The 18,421-nt window shown below is 43.1% G+C and overlaps 1 long non-coding RNA gene across 2 annotated transcripts in view; it reads right to left on the bottom strand.

The window, feature by feature from the left end:
* Positions 1-18,421, bottom strand: part of LOC137210483 (uncharacterized) — a 223,411-nt gene that overhangs the window by 73,202 nt on the left and 131,788 nt on the right. The gene's annotated exons all lie outside the window — the stretch shown is intronic.

An 18,421-nucleotide genomic window follows, 5' to 3' on the forward strand; every position in this document is an offset into this window, starting at 1 on the left:
GATGGGTTGGGAGTTTCGGATTAGCAGATGCAAACTATCATACATAGAATGGATAAATAACAAGGTCCTACTGTACAGCACATGGAACTATATTCAATATCCTGTGGTAAGGGGGCCTCCCTGGTGGTGCAGTGGTTAAGAATCCGCCTGCCAATGCAGGGGACACGGGTTCGAGCCCTGGTCCGGGAAGATCCCACATGCCGCGGAGCAACTAAACCCATGCGCCACAACTACTGAGCCTGCACTCTAGAGCCTGTGAGCCACAACTACTGAGCCCACGTGCCACAACTACTGAGCCTGCACTCTAGAGCCTGTGAGCCACAACTACTGAGCCCACGTGCCACAACTACTGAGCCTGTGCTCTAGAGCCCGGGAGCCACAACAAGAGAAGCCACTGCAATGAGATGCCCACACACTACAACAAACAGTAGCCCCCGCTCGCCGCAACTAGAGAGAAAGCCTGCACGCAGCAGCGAAGACCCAACGCAGCCAAAAATAAGTAAATAAATACAATTTTAAAAAACCAAAAAACAAAAAAACACATTCCTAATCATCAACCTAGCAATAACATTGGAAGAAATCTATCCTAGGAAATGCCTCCCTGCCCCCACTGGAAATAAGACAAGCTATGTGCTGGAGTTGTTACATACAAGTGCAAAAATTCTTGGAGGAACATAATGTCTAACAGAAAGAGAAGACTTCATTAAAGTCAGTGGCATGCTAGGTAGGCATTAGGAAATGTTCTTATAAAGATGCTGCAGACACATGAAAAAATTACCACGTTGAGTTTCCAGAGTGAGATGGAAAATTGTATACAGTCTGATTGCAATAGTGTAAAATTATATAGGCATTTGGACAAGCCAAGAAATGAACCTGCAAGAATGAAAATCATCATTTTAGGCTGATGAGATGGAGGGTGATTGGAGGTCTATTTTCTCTTCTGTTGTGACACTATCTTTACTGTGAAGAAAGGGAAACAAAAGTAAGCACCTTCCGCTACTCAAGTTTTGACCTCAGCTTTAGCTAAAGCGATCTCTTCTCTTGCAGGGAGATGGGGCCTGAGTGCCAGGCGATGGTAACAGTAATCAGAACTTTCCCAGGCGTAATAACCCCCTTTTGAGACAAACTCTCTTTCTTTAAACAAGATACAACAATCCTCTAAAGATGACGGTCCTCCCTCACTCTCCTCTTTGTTGCCTCCGGGCCATTTTTGTCACCGAAGCAATCGTTCTAAAGCATATGTCTGGGGCTTCCCTGGTGGCGCAGTGGTTGAGGGTCCGCCTGCCGATGCAGGGGACACGGGTTTGTGCCCTGGTCCGGGAGGATCCCACATGCCACGGAGTGGCTGGGCCCGTGAGCCATGGCCGCTGAGCCTGCGTGTCTGGAGCCTGTGCTCCGCAACGGGAGAGGCCCGCGTACCGCAAAAAAAAAAAAAAAAAAAAGCATATGTCTGATCACTCTTCTCCGGCCACAAGACACTTAGCTGGTGTCATGGGCTTCTGATAAAGTCCAGAAGCTCTCAGGCAGCTCTGCTCCCACCATCCCACTATGTCCAGTCCTCAACCACACCTGTGCTCTCACCTCCAGGCCTTTGCTCACGTCGTTCCTTCTGCCCCAAATTCTCTCCCGCAGATGTCCTCTCTCAAGTTTCATCTTAGAAGTGAATTCTTGACATCTCAGCATGCCCTGCCTTGCCCAACACAAATACACAAGCCAGTGCATGAACCCACACACATGTCCTTTCTCAATGCTCCCGCTATCACGTTTTTCATGGCACCTAATATACACGTGGCAATTAGCTGGGTAGTGGGGTGATATTTTCTGAAACATGAAGGGACTTTCTTCTCTTTGGTATTTTCTTGAAATTATTTCCTACCTATTGAGCCAGGGGCTTCTGTATCTTTGGGGAGGTTTAGAATTGCCAGCACGTACAGGAGAAAAATCATCATGATCATGGGCTCCCACGGTGGGTACCAAGACCTCCTTTCAAAAGGCCGCATGGGACCAAGCATAACAGGGTAGCCCCCAGACTGTAGGAAAGACTGTCCAACTCTGGGGCTCTGTACTAAAGTTCCAGTGCCGCTAGAACAAATTACCATAGGGTCAGCGCCCAAAACATACCCACTGATGATTTCACAGCTCTTACGGCCAGAAGCCTGGAGACAGGGTGGCTCAGCAGGCACCTCTGTTTAGGAGGTCACAAGGTCAAAATCAAGACGTCAGCAGGGCTGTCTTCTTTCCTAGAGGCTCTGGTGGCCAACCTCCTTCCGACCGCATTCAGGTCACTGGCCACATTCAATTCCTCACCCCCACTGCCTTGCTGAGTGTCAGCAGAGCCAGGTTTTGCTCCTAGAGGTAGCCCACGGCGCTCCGCGTGCTCTCCCTGTGACCCCCTCCGACAACAGTGGGTCGCGTCCTGCTCACACTCTGAATTTCTCTGACTTCTCCGTCTGCTATATCTCTTTCACTGCAGCCAGAGAAAGTCCTCTGCTTTTAAGGGCTCATGCGATGAGACTGATAACCCAGGATCTCTCCTGATTGAAAGGTCCATACCCTTTACTACATCAGCAAGGTCTCATTTGCCGGGTAAAGTTACACATTCACAGGATTTGGGGGGTTGGAGCAAAGACATGTCTGTCTTTGCTGTTCTGTCTACCACGGGCTGCAAAGACCAGAAGACGTTCACGAACCCCTTTCCTAAACAACCACAAGGTCACATCGGCCACACACCCCTTCCTACCACAAAATCTTCATTAAATTGGAAGCAAGGGATGTGTGTCCTCTGTAAGCCGGAGCATTATCTGGGCTAAAGAAGCTGTTACAATGTTTCTCTGCATCAGACTCGGACTCGGTTTGCTCACAGAATTGTACCACCATTTTTTTTTCTTCTACCCAACACATGCTGGCTCATGAGGAAAAAAAATGAAAACTTTAGTTAAAAGGAATATATCAGTTATAATTGATTGCCTTTAAAGCAAGGCTGATTTTATCAGGCTTCCAAGATTTTGTAAAGAACATATGAAATTATGTCCAAAATAGCCTGACACATAGAAAATAGCTATCATTTAAACTTCTGAGTGGATTTCATGGTAAAAAAGTTCACCATGACCTATAGAAGGAAGGAGGCTTGTGGAGACCCATCCTAGAATAAGAGAGGAAATGATCAGTGCAAATTCTGGGAACTACATTCCTAGAATGTACGTGTAGGGACCACGATGGTGAGTATCCTGGGAGATTTGAGGACCTTTGTCATCTCCACTCCTGGAGAGGGAGGGAAGCATGCCTTTGGTTCTTTCCTATTGATCTTGTCTCTTTACTCATTTGGATCATTAGACAGAACCTTTAAACAAAAGGAGGCTCTTATCCTAGCTTTGAAAATATCAGGAAGAAGAAGAAATGGAGAATCTGGGGACCACAGCCCAGGCCAAAGCCAATGTGAGTGAAGAGAAACTCCATGTTTACAGTGGGTGGAGACAGTATCAGGAGTGGAGAATAGACTTGGTCTCCAGGTCAGAGAACTTCTATGAGACCAGTAAAGGCTAGAGAAGGGTTTGGGACAGGGGAGAGGGTACTGGGATCCCTGGATTTAGTCTTCATCTGACCACTGACTGGCATAAATACCCCAAGACACACACATTTTCCACACTGAAAACAAAGACATTCAGATGTATGTTCATTCATTCCTTTTTACCTCATATTAATTCTGAGCGGTTCATCCTGTCTCGCAGGGGTTAGAGCGAGCCCATGAAGGGCACTGGACTGGCAGGAGTCTATGGATCAGAACGATTAAGCAAAAGGTAGAACACAAAAGAGACGCAGTGCTCTCACCCGCCAGGCTGTGTGGAATCATTGCTGAAACCCACTACATGTTTCAAGTGCAGGGACTGCAGAGCTCAGTTCCCCTGAGGCACTATGATTTTTCTCTGTTTGTGAGGGAAAAATGAAGAGTAAGCAAAATCAGGACATTATTTTATATCCAATACATTTAGAATCATTATGTTGATCAATGGAGGCTAAAATACACTTCAGGCTCCACTTCTATCGCATTTTCAGGATTTGAATGATGCATAACGACATGGATTCAGGCTCAGAACAACAAAATTCAGGTCGGAGATTAACTGGGTAAAGGTTTCATCGTTTGATAGAAAAAGCAGATAATTTGATTCCCAAGTTTCAGTAAAAGGAAGGCACGACAATGAGGGAAGATGGAAAACCCCAGCATGTTTTTTTCTTCTGATATGTTTACACAGCCCATAGCTAAAAGCAGTGGGTTAACTATCAAAGTCAGCATATATTTTTGCATTATGTGTAAGAACAGAACGTTGTTTGGGGCCATAAATTATTAACCTGAAGGGGGAAAGTGCCAGCACGCCCGCCCCTTCTGCTGGTATTTGCGATGCTCAGATATTGTGCTATGTACAAACTCCCGGTGTTCCCTCCTTTGCTAAAAGATGTCAGGCTGTGCCGTGGTGGCAAAGGCTGTTGGTTCGCAAACTGGCCCTGGTACATGGCGGGCAAGGAGAGATGGAAGAAAGAGGCAGCCACCCCAGATGAGTAGGTGGCAGGTTGAGTAAGTACAGAACTTGTAAATGAGGCTTGTCTTGAGCTGCAAGATGAGTACACCTCCACACCCACCCGCCACAGTCCTAAAAGTTTACAGAGAGGACTTAACAGGGTTCAGTCACATAGACTGTCCAGAGGGTCTCAACAAAACCTTACTGCCTCAAGGCTGTGCCCTTGGAACAGCTCCTAGTGTGGGAACGATGGGCAGAGCATACATTCCAAGGACAGGGGAGGGGCCAAGGAGCCTCCAATTGCCCTGGTCTAGCTCATGGGTCAACCATCAGTCATGTCCTCCTCCAGCAAAGACACAGGATTGGAAGTCCAGAGATGTGGTTTCTCAGGCCCGTTCTGCCAAGTGGCATCACCTTGGGCACATCAGGTGGGACAGGATGATCTCAGGTCACTTCCAGCCAGCCAGCCAGCTTTCTACACATCCCTTTGCAATTATTGTGCCAGATGCCATGTGAAAGACTGGAGAAACAGATATCAACAGTCACGGTCCCTCCTTGCTTTCTAAAAACTTACCAACTAGATGAGACACAGACATGGAAACTACTGTACAGTGGGATCATCATGGTACAGAACAGACTAGCAGTCAACACACGAAGCTCTGCAGAAAGACTGCATTCAGACCCCAGGAATACACTTACTAGTCTCTGAGACATGAGGCAAGTTACTTAACCTCTCTGAACCTGTGTTTCCCAACTATAAAATGCATATGAGAGCCAAATGGTCACATTACATTCCTTAGGCCTTTTATGGGGATTGGATAAAATAATACAGGTAAAGAGTTTATCCCAGATGCTGGTAGCAAATGGCAATTACTTATCCTGTTGCATCATCATTATTATTATTGTTGTCATTATCATCAATAATAATAGTATCATTTAGAGTTTGAGATCTGCTCCGACTGGAAAAATTTCCTTTTACATTGGCTTCCGGCAAAAATTCTCCTTCCACAGTAAAGAGATCGTGGCTATCAGCTGTTCCTGATGCAAACAGGCGTTTCACAATAAGGTGACCCACTTCATGCTGCATCAGACTGAGGAACCCTGCTCCCTGGGGGCTCACGCTGCTCTTATTGTCCCACCCACTTGGATCATTAAGGTGAAGAAACCTCAGGATTGTTACCTGAGCAGAAGCAAGAAGAACTACAATCCTGCAGCTTGTGGAATAAAAACCACATTCACAGAAAGATAGACAAGATGAAAAGGCAGAGGGCTATGTACCAGATGAAGGAACAAGATAAAAGCCCAGAAAAACAACTGAATGAAGTGGAGATAGGCAACCTTCCAGAAAAAGAATTCAGAATAATGATAGTGAAGATGATCCAGGACCTCGGAAAAAGAATGGAGGCAAAGATGGAGAAGATGCAAGAAATGTTTAACAAAGACTTATAGAAGAATTAAAGGACAAACACCTAGAAGAATGAAAGAACAAACAAACAGAGATGAACAATACAATAACTGAAATGAAAAATACACTAGAAGGAATCAACAGCATAATAACTGAGGCAGAAGAATGGATAAGTGACCTGGAGGACAAAATGGTGGAATTCACTGCCATGGAACAGAATAAAGAAAAAAGAATGAGAAGAAATGAAGACAGCCTAAGAGACCTGTGGGACAACATTAAATGCACCAACATTTGCATTATAGGGTCCCAGAAGGAGAAGAGAGAGAGGAAGGAGCTGAGAAAATATTTGAAGAGATTATAGTTGAAAACTTCCCTAACATGGGAAAGGAAATAGCCACCCAAGTCCAGGAAGTGCAGAGAGTCCCAGGCAAGATAAACCCAAGGAGAAACATGCCGAGACACATAGTAATCAAATTGACCAAAATAAAAGACAAAGAAAAATTATTAAAAGCAACAAGGGAAAAACGACAAATAACATACCAGGGAACTCCCATAAGGTTAACAGCTGATTTCTCAGCAGAAACTCTACAAGGCAGAAGGGAGTGGCATGATATATTTAAAGTGATGAAAGGGAAGAATCTACAACCAAGATTACTCTACCTGGCAAGGATCTCATTCAGATTCAACAGAGAAATTTAAACCTTTACAGACAAGCAGAAGCTAAAAGAATTCAGCACCACCAAAGGAACTTCTCTAAGTGGGAAACAAAAGAGAAGAAAAGGACCTGCAAAAACAAAACCCAAAACAATTAAGAAAATGGTAATAGGAACATACATAATGATAATTACCTTAAATGTGAATGGATTAAATGCTCCAACCAAAAGACAAAGTCTTGCTGAATGGATACAAAAACAAGACCCATATATATGCTGTCTACAAGTAACACACTTCAGACCTAGGGACACATAAAGACTGAAAGTGACGGGAGAGAAAATGATATTGCATGCAAATGGAAATCAAAAGAAGGCTGGAGTAGCAATACTCATATCAGAGAAAATAGACTTTAAAATAAAGAATGTTATAAGAGACAAGGAAGAACACTACATAATGATCAAGGGAGCAATCCAAGAATATATAACAATTGTAAATATATAGGCACCCAACATAGGAGCACCTCAATACATAAGGCAAATGCTAGCAGCTATAAAAGAGGAAATTGACAGTAACACAATAATAGTGGGAGACTTTAACACTTCACTTACACCAATGGACAGATCATCCAGACAGAGAATTAATAAGGAAACACAAGCTTTAAATGACACAATAGACCAGAGAGATTAAATTGATATTTATACGCCATTCCATCCGAAAACAGCAGATTACACCTTCTTCTCAAGTGCACACGGAACATTCTCCAGGATAGATGACATCTTGGGTCACAAATCAACCCTCGGTAAATTTAAGAAAGCTGAAATCATATCAAGCATCTTTTCTGACCACAATGCTATGAGATTAGAAATCAATTACAGGGGAAAAAATGTAAAAAACACAAACAGACGGAGGCTAAACAATACGTTACTAAATAACCAAGAGATTACAGAAGAAATCAAAGAGGAAATCAAAAAATACCTAGAGACAAATGACAATGAAAACACGATGATCCAAAACCTACGGGATGCAGCAAAAGCAGTTCTAAGAGGGAAGTTTATAGCAATACAGTCCTATCTCAAGAAACAAGAAAAACCTCAAATAAACAATCTAACCTTACACCTAAAGGAAATAGAGAAAAAAGAACAAACAAAACCCAAAGTTAGTAGAAGGAAAGAAATCATAAAGATCAGAGCAGAAATAAATGACATAGAAACAAAGAAAACAATAGAAAAGATCAACAAAACTAAAAGCTGGTTCTTTGAGAAGATAAACAAAATTGATAAACCTTTAGCCAGACTCATCAAGAAAAAGAGGAAGAGGACTCAAATCAATAAAATTAGAAATGAAAAAGGAGAAGTTACAACGGACACCGCAGAAATACAAAGCATCCTAAGAGACTACTACAAGCAACTCTATGCCAATAAAATGGACAACCTGGAAGAAATGGACAAATTCTTAGAAAGGTATAACCTTCCAAGACTGAACCAGGAAGAAATAGAAAATATGAACAGACCAATCACTAGTAATGAAATTGAAACTGTGTTTAAAAATCTTCCAACAAACAAAAGTCCAGAACCAGATGGCTTCACAGGTGAATTCTTCAAACATTTAGAGAAGAGCTAACACCCAACCTTCTCAAACTCTTCCAAAAATTGCAGAGGAAGGAACACTCACAAACTCATTCTATGAGGCCACCATCACCCTGATACCAAAACCAGACAAAGATACTACAAAAAAGAAAATTCCAGACCAATATAAATGATGAACATAGATGCAAAAATCCTCAACAGAATACTAGTAAACAGAATCCAACAACACATTAAAAGGATCATACACCATGATCAAGTGGGATTTATCCCAGGGATGCAACGATTCCTCAATATACACAAATCAATCGATGTGATAAACCATATTAACAAACTGAAGAATAAAAACCATGGGACCATCTCAATAGATGGAGAAAAAGCTGTTGACAAAATTCAACACCCATTTATGATAAAAACTCTCCAGAAAGTGGGCACAGAGGGAACCTAGCTCAACATAATAAAGGCCATATATGACAAACCCACAGCAAACATCATTCTCAATGGTGCAAAACTGAAAGCATTTCCTCTAAGGTCAGGAACAAGACAAGGTTGTCCACTCTCACCATTATTATTCAACATAGTTTTGGAAGTCCTAGGCATGGCAATCAGAGAAGAAAAAGAAATTAAAGGAATACAAATGGGAAAAGAAGTAAAACTGTCACTGTTTGCAGATGACATGATACTATACATAGAGAATCCTAAAGACGCCACCAGAAAACTACTAGAGCTAATCAACGAATTTGGTAAAGTAGCAGGATACAAAATTAATGCACAGAAATCTCTTGCATTCCTATATACTAACGATGAAAAATCTGACACAGAAATTAAGGAAACACTCCCATTTACCACTGCAACAAAGAGAATAAAATACCTAGGAATAAACCTACCTAAGGAGACAAAAGACCTATTTGCAGAAAACTATAAGACAATGATGAAAGAAATTAAAGCTGATACAAACAGATGGAGAGATATACCATGTTCTTGGATTGGAAGAATCAATACTGTGAAAATGACTATTCTACCCAAAGCAATCTACAGATTCCATACAATCCCTTCTCTTTGCCCTCCTAGATTCACCTGCTATAATTTTACTGTGAGCATCTTAGGTGACTGCCTTTAGCCAAAGGTGGTGATTCTGGCAGTTGGCAACAGGTAAGAAACGGTGTTTGTGGTATGGTTGTGGAGGTCCAACTATAAGCCTGTTTGCTAAGGAGTGTTGTAAGAAATGAAATTGTATCCATCAGAGTTAAATTTGAATAGCAGAACCTAGAAATATATTATTCAGGGATGTCTGTCTATCTGTCTGTCTCTATCTCTCTGTCTTTCTGTCTCTCTGTGTGTGTCTCTCTATATATATAGAATACACATATACGGAATTCATTGTATACATCTGAATTGATGCCATTGCAGGTGCTGATAACGCTACTGTTTCGCCATCTGATTTTGGAGCTTGAGTTCTGCAGACCAGATAGTCAGGCTGAGCAGACAGAGGTAAAATGCATGAGCACAAACTCACAAGAGCAAGCTGGCAGATCTTGCTGCTGTGAGTGTCCAGAGAAGTGATACCCTTCTTCCCAGAGCACATCTGGCCCAACCGTTGGAGACACTGAGGGAGGACGTGGGACGGTGGAGCAGCCCAAGGACCTGATGCTGCTCTACACCACCAAGGCGAGCCAGCAGGTAAGGGACAACATGAGTGAGCTGCTGCTTCACCTGCACCCTCCCCAATAGGACCAACTCTCCCTGTTTGCCCAGGACTGTCCAGGTTTTTGCACTGAAAATCCCATGACCAGGGAAAACCCTCAGTCCTGAGCACACTGAGATGGTCAGTCACCCTGCTTCCTAATTTTGCACCAGAATCTGTGGACCACCCTCACCTGAAACATACCAGAAAGAGGATTCTGGACAATGTTATACATTTGGACCCCACTGACTCATTACAAAGGCACCAGAGAAGCTAACCAGTGGTCATCTTTTCTCTCTTTAAATACAATTCTTTATTAAAATCACAATAGAAACAATTTTATTATATACAGCATAGTATATAACTAAGGATATGAGAAAATTACTATTAAAAATTAGGAGTAGCCATAAATTTTGTCCCTTACTCTATTTTCAATCTCTACTTAACCGAATTTTTGGCTGCCTCTCTATTTGCAGGAATTGTTTGTAATTTTCTCTCACCTCCTGTGCTTTTAGATTGAAGAGCTCTGGGTCCCAAGACCATTGATAGTGACTGACAGATTTGAGCAACCTGGGCACGAAAGTCCTCGTGGACATTCTTCCTGCTGTCTTTTTCACTGAGCACTGTTGCTGGAATCTTTGTCTCATGTGGATCCCTCTGTCCATTACGGACACATCCAATGACCACATCAAGCTCTACTCCTTGTCATGCACCCCCAAGGACCCCCACTGCCTATTCACCTTCATCGGTGTGCTGGAGGGGAAGAGACTTTCCTCTCCTAGGTCAGAGTACACATGATGGAGGTGTACACATGATGGAGTACACATGATGGAGGCAAGATAATTTTACAACTATCATCTACCATCACTACTTATGACCAGCAGGAAGTACGTGTCATACTCAACAAGGAGAACGGAAGTGTTCAATGCCAGAACTATTACAAAGACATAGACAAGGTTAAGGTCAACCAGCAAAGGATGATGAAACACTATGGTCTAATGACGACAGAGAGTAGAGACCGAAGTGGTTAGGCCTGAGAGGCAGGGTGGGGGATGGTTATGGGACCTAGAGAATGCTGTAGTTATCCTACAGCTACAGGGAAGCACCCCTGGTAGGAGCTGTGGCCTCGGGCAGGCACACTCAGTGACCAACTGCAGCCCAGGGTGTATAAACCCCTCAAACTCTCTATCCAGCTCTATCTTCCATCTCCTGTCTCTGCTTCCACCGGCTGAATTCAAGCTAGAACAGGACAAAGTGAGGTTGAAGCCTCCCAGGGCACAAAGCAGGCTGGTGAGGCAGGAAGGAACTAAAGGAGAAAATCCAGCGTACACTTCTTACAGGGATGTTCAAACCAACTTTTCCTAATTTCCAATAAGTAAAGGATTATCTTAGCAACAACGTTACTAACCCAGTTGATTAAGCCCTCCAAATACTTCGTCATCCAATTAACATGGTCACATCTTTGTAAAGCCCTATAATTCCACGATGCATTCAGATCAATATGCCCTTACAGGGTTCACGGATTTATTTTCTCTAAATTTTTCTTCTCAAAAAACGCCAAGTATGGCAGAACAAATGAATAGAGGCCCTTGCCCTTCCTATCTGCATTCAGAATCTATGCTTTGGGACAATATGGCAAATGAAATCATGTAAAAAGGCGTTACCAATAATTAGCCTAATTGAGCCCCTTGAGCCTAAGAGCGGCTGATGAAGCAGCACAGTGAGGATGGTGGTCGCGATGCCAGGAGTGGGAAGGGGTGTGTGTGAGCCCTGCCTTAGGAGCCTGTGACCTTGGGCAAGTCACTTCACCTCTCTCAATCCTGGTTTCCTCATCTGCTCATAGAAACAGTCAAAACCATTCTTTCATGTGTTGTTATGAATTACAAATAAGAAAACATATATGAGTGCACTTTAGACATTGAAAAATCTATATGAGGATTTATTGACTGTTGATGGACAACTGAACTTCTTGCAACTGACTGGCAGGTTCTGGGAAGTCTCAAATTTGTGTCCCAGATACGCTTTAGAGAGAGAAAAGGTCATGACGATAATTACCTTGCAACATTTCTTTAAAAATTATAGGGAGTGTTCATCATTATCTTAACTTAGTAATAATAGCATGACATTTGGGCATTTGCCTTTTCATAACACTTTACTGTTTTTGCTTGGTTCTCTGAACAAGTCTGGGAGGTAGAGAGAGCACACTATTTTTTTTTTTCCTTTTGATGGGTTAGAAAATCCAAAGGATGGGTTGCTAATAGAAATCAGAATACAGTACAGATAGCTAAGGGCCTAGATAAATCCATGAGATGAGGTTCATCCAGAAAAACTGGTGTGAAAGCTGACCTACTCTAGAAGTCAATGTGACCCTCATACCTTCCAGGTAAAGGAACTGACTCAACCCCTACCTCTGTTCCCGACCATCTGTAAGTCTGACCATCACCATACCCACCCGACTGGACTGTTGTGAGATTCTATATGAAATTACATAGAGACGTGTACAGCACATTTTCTGGCACAAGCAGGTGATAATCTTAAATGCCATCTGAATCGGGACTCTTATTTTCACGTGAAGATTCTAGGGATCTTTCTCAGGTACCTCGGACTGAGGACCCTCGACCATGGTCTACATTTTATTTTATACTTATTTCCAAATATAGTTCTAGCTTTAGCCCTCCTGTTCATTAGAGGGATTCCTATTATATTCTCTCATCAACACAGATAGTCTTCATTCATTCATAGTTGTATTCATGCTAAAAACATTGAATGATAAAGTTCCCGTGTATGGGTTGCTTGCCACGTGCCAAGGATTATGCTAAGTGCTATATAATCATTATCCCATTTAATTTACACAAATCTGATGTGTGTGTTGTCATTTCCATTTTAAATATGTGAAAACTGAGTCTTAGGGGTAAGGCGAAGCTATTCAGTCACTCAGCCGTCCACCGAGCGCCCGCACTGTGTCGGCGCCGTGCTCTTCAGGTGAGCAGGACCCGTCTTCATGCATACCACACTTCAGCAGTTTATCTTCTTGCCAATTACACACTGGTCAGTGGTCAAACCAGGATTAAAACTGAGTCACTTCTGGCTCCAAATCCTGTGCTCCAAACCACCGTACCTTACGGCTAATCGTTAGTGATGATACAGCATAACGAGAGGTCCCTTCCCTTTGTGTCCTCACACACATAGTTAGCCAGGAAGAAAAAGTCCAGAGTGACGTTTGCAAGTTACAATCATGCTGAACGGCTGCAGGAATCAGAAATGGTCACTTGTCCTAACATCAATAGTTTACATATTCTGAAAACAGGATTTACGTTTACTGAGCTTACTTGCATAGCTTCTTCCTGACTTTGGGGTGAGGGGAGAAGACTGTAGCTTTGTACTTCAGCTTTTGTTATTTGTTTGTTTGTTGTTTATAAATTCTCTTCCTCTATTCAGTCACTGGGAGGCAGCAAGATGTTGTTCAAAGAGCATCCATCCTGGGCTTCAAGAGCCTGTGTTCAATACTAGCTGTGATGAGAATGACGGTGATGACAAGGGTGATGATGACGCTGACATTCGTTGGTCTGATCAAGTGTGACCTCCTCAAAGAGACTTTCTCTGACCCACCAATCCAGGTAGGTTTTCACTCTCTAATTCCTTACCCTGCTTTATTTATTACTGTAGTTATTATCACTACCTAACATTAGACCCTACACATATTTTCATATGGTCTTTTTTTGTTTATGGTCTGTCTCCTGCTGCAATATAACCTACACAGAGCCAAAGACTTTATCCGTTTTATTCTCCCCTGTACTCCCAGCACCTAGACTAGATTCTGGTTTTCCATAATTAATTCATGTTTTTTGAGCATTTACATCTGCCAGGCATTGAGCTAAGCATCCTAAGTACATTATCTTACAGAGTACAGCAACCCTATAACAAAGCTACTTGTTCTTATATCATTTTAAAAATTAAGAAACTGAAGCACACGGAATTTAAGTAACTTGCTCAAAGTCATAGTCTCCAAAGGAGCCAGGATTCCAACTTGAGCATTTAACCACTTCTCTGTACTTCCACGAAACGATCCATGTAACTTTGAGCAAGTCACGTCGCTTCTCTGGGACTCAGATTTTTCATCTGTGAGATGAGGGAGGTTGGCTGTGATTATTTCCAAGTTACTGAGCTGCTCTGACTCAACTGAATTCCACTGTCTTCCACCAACTCTCGGTAATCCTCAGAGTATCTGCAGGCTATGTTTTCTACAGAAGGCTTCACGGACACTGTGAGGTTTGAGCGGATCCCTGAAGGCTACACAGAGACCATCCAAAATAAGAGGAAAACAGGTTCTCATTCCAGGGAAACGAGCTTATTGCAAGGACACGGCAACTTGGGGCTGAGGCGCACAGCCTGAAGCTGGGCAGGATCTCTAGGCTCCTTGATGGCTGGGTATCTGTGGAGTTATCTATTTCTGCGTAACCGAACACTCCAAAGCTTAGTGACTTCCAATAACAGCCCATTATTTCCCATAATTCCATGCGTGGATCTAGATAGAAAACTTTCTACAATGGCTACAGGTTAACTAAGGGGTAAGCCCAGAGTATGTAGGGCAAGATACCAAGATCTATAGGCTATTACCTGGAATGGTAAATTGAAGGGTTGCCTGAAGGATGGAAAGAAAACCAAGGCAATTCCAGAAGAATATGACCCACTGTCAAGTCTTCAGCAAGAAGAAGTGAACATATTTAGCTTGACAGCTCATTCACATTGGGATTTGCTGTCTGGTAGAAGGGTCAGGTCAGCAGATTTAATGGAGGTGACCTACCATTTCTAAGAAACTTAATCATCTCCGGGAACCGAATTGCCAGGGTGGAAGACAGCCACGTCTGAATCGCATCTCACTCGGGAGGGGACCCAGCTTTAGACAAAGTCGCATCTCACTCGGGAGGGGACCCAGCTTTAGACAAAGTTTCAGGTCAAAGAAACATTTAAGCATCACCATAATTAATCACTTTGGATGGAAAGCTGGTGACCTAAATGCCGGGGTCTGTATCTTAACTCCCATCTGCAGTATCTACATTAGAGGAACTTTACAACCCTTGGAAATTCTCATCCCAAGAGGGTCCTAGTGCAGAGCAGATGTTTGCAAATCATTTAGCCTGTCGGTGATGAATTAGTTTTTAATAGCATTCTCATGTACTTGTTATAAATCATTAAGTGTCCAACAGACTGTCTCCTGTCTTCACAGTCTTGGTCTGCCGGGGTTCCTAAGTAGCAAAAATTCACAGTGATGGGAACGAGGTTGCCTCACCCAGTTGAAAACAGTAATAATCCTCGCTCATCTTCTCCCTTGTCCTTGACATCTGTCCACAGCCCTTTTCTCCCCTCTCCTCCTCCCTCCCTCCCCACTTCCTCCTGTCACCGCCCAATGTCCCCTGCCCTTTTCGACCTCCTCACTCTTCCCTCCATCCTTTCCAGCCTCCCTCACAACTCTCCATTACTCTTATCTCTTTCCTCCCTCCACCCTTTTCCCTACTTCTCTTTTTACCACCCCAATCTTCCCTCGGCATTAAAAATAAAAGCTGTTTTCTTTCGATAAGCCGAGAGAGAGATTCACATGCTGACACCGTATGATTCTTAACACCAGTAATAAATTCATGGTCAGCTGTTCCTGGAAATGCAGGAAATTAGAGTTGGGGTGGGGATAGGGACAGAGAACAAGAACAAACCTGAAAAAGAGAAAAAGAGCTCCAAGTGGGTTGAAGAGCAGATATCAGCATTAACTATATGTGAGACAGTGAACTAATCACAAAAACCAACAACATAGTATTCTATACTGCAGAGTGGTCCCTCCTCTGGAAGGAACACACATGCTTCCTGGAGACATGTGAGTAATGATTTGAACCTTGGGTGTGCCACCGACTCACCAGGTGACTCTGAGTATTTGGGACATCTCTAATCTAAGATACCGTAAATAGGGCTTCCCTGGTGGCGCAGTGGTTGGGAGTCCGCCTGCCGATGCAGGGGACACGGGTTCGTGCCCCGGTCCGGGAAGATCCCACACATGCTGCGGAGCGGCTGGGCCCGTGAGCCATGGCCGCTGAGCCTGCGCGTCCGGAGCCTGTGCTCCGCAAGGGGAGAGGCCACAACAGTGAGAGGCCCGCGTACCGCAAGAAAAAAAAAGATACCGTAAATAAAAGATGGTAGCGCAGAATAGTGTTTCAGAAATAATTATCTTTTCTCATTTTAGCATCTACTTGCGAGTCAGGAAAGAGAGGAAGATTAGAGAAAAGATAAGTGAAATTCAAATATTGTTAAAAGCAGACATTTATCGATGGTGTATTTATTGAATATCACCATGCGCTAGCCTTGGTCCTGGGTTCAATGCAGGTTCTATGTATTCAGCACTACCACAGGCTTCTAACCCCAATAAAACTGAAAGATAGATAAAGCTTTATTTTGTCATTGTCAAGTTAACCTAATTTGAATCCAAGGCTATTCCTCTTGGCAAAAGCTCTAGACCCTTCCTTCACTGAGATGAAGACTGACATTTGAGGACCTTCAACTCCCATTCCCTCCTGATAAAGAGTCTCCGCTCATCACCATCTGTCTGTTCTGCTCCCTTTGTTACCAAAGCCTGTCGGGTTATTCCTACCTGCATCCTCAATGCCAGTCTGAGTGCTCTCTGTGCCACCTGCAGTATCAATCCCTCTCTCTCACCTGTATCTGGACTCTCTTTCTCTCTTGTTAGGACTTTTTGCCTCAGCTTTAAGAAGTGCTCAGGCTTCCCTTGTCTTAAAAGATACAAGTCTCCTTTGCCTCCCCCCACCCCCATTTACTGAGTAACTCTCCTCTGTCCCTTTCACCTCACATCCAAACATCTAGAAAGAATGCACCTCACTAGCTGCCACCGTTCCTGATCAGCACCTTCCTTGAGCTCAGTGCACCTCTGTCATCGATAACATCCTTATTCTTTGTCATTGATTTTCCTTTGACTTCCATGACCGTCTCCTACTCAGAAGACCTTCAGCACCTCGTCCGAGCCTGGAGAGTTGAGTCCGGATTAAGTAGCCCAGCTCCCACATTCCTCCCGACTTTCACAATGCTTCTCCTGTTCTATCTGCCACTTCCTCTAGATCCCACTGTCCCATCACTTGTCTTCTGTCTCTACACAGTCCCGCCCTCCTTGGGAACTCTTTCCCACGCCCCGTGCTTTAACATTAAACCCTCTGCTGCTTATACACAAATGTTCGGGTCCAGACAGTTCTCTCTCCTGAATCCCCAATTCTGGAGTACCTGACATCTGCCTGGTAGCTCTATTTGATCATTTTCTAACCTTCAAATGCAATATACCTAGAAATCAATCCTTTGTGTCGCCCCAAACTCGCTCTTTTTCTGAACCTTCCAATTGCTGGAAATGTCACCCTTATCCTGCTGGGCACCCAAAGTCTACAGCCAACTAACCTTAGATGCCTCTCTCCTCCTTGGCCCTGGCATCCATTAGGCTGCTTAGTTCTTTCAGCACTGACTTCAGAGCATCTCTCATGGAGCCTCACCACTGTCAGTGCTCTTTCCATCACCACCTCTCTAGTCCTTCCTGCAGCTTCTCACCATTCACTCGGGCTCTTTCAACAATCCCGTGAATGATCTCCCTGTCGGCAGTGTCTGCCCTTCCCTACCCCTCATCCTGCAGACCGCTGCCAATCTGTGCTGCTGGTACTCACACGTCAGACTGTTCCTGAAATGGTACTGAGATTAGTACCTGCTCCTAACCTCTTGTTCAAATGCCTTCATGTTCTTTCCCAACCCAGATCTTAGCATTTAAGTAGGCACTGTGTTAAGCAATATACATTTGTGCGTGTGCATGTGTGTGCGTGTGTGTGTGTGATTATTACACTGTCTGACAAATAGCAGGTGCTCATTCCGTTGTGAGATAAATAGTAGCTCAATAAATAGTAGTTGTTGTCATTATTACATTGAGAACCCTGAGTATTTTTCTCATATAACAAGGGAGTGATAATATATAATTCAATGATTGTGAAGATCAAATTAGAGAATATATTTATAAAGCTTAACACATTATTTACTAAGCACATGGTGATACTCCATTGATATTGGTTTCCTTCCCACCCCCATGAACCTGGGCCTGGTAGTTGCTCTCTAGGGCCTTAAAATTGAACTAGAGATCCACACATTGATTAGAGTTTTTATTAGGTTATTGTCATATCAAAAATACACTGTTAAAACCCATGGGACAGGAAGTAAATGCTATAGAATTGCAGAGAAAAATACGGCTTAAGCATAGAAGGAACTTAAAATTTTAGATGACAGACATGCAGATTTCAGTAGAACTAGAGCATACACAAACCTTAAAGTCTTTATTCCAAATAAAACCTTTTATAACCAGAGTGGAAAGATTTTCATTTTAATCAGTCTCCACTCATTTTTGATAGGATAATGTGTTGGACCTTCTTTGCAGATAAAAATGACTAACACTTGTTGATTATTTTGAAACAATGCCATGTGCATTATATATTTGCTCCAGCCCTGTGGGACAGGTAATTTGATCCTTCCAATTCACAAATCAGAAATGCAGAAGCTA

This window comes from Pseudorca crassidens, chromosome 17, assembly GCF_039906515.1.
Source record: "Pseudorca crassidens isolate mPseCra1 chromosome 17, mPseCra1.hap1, whole genome shotgun sequence".
NCBI lineage: Eukaryota > Metazoa > Chordata > Mammalia > Artiodactyla > Delphinidae > Pseudorca > Pseudorca crassidens.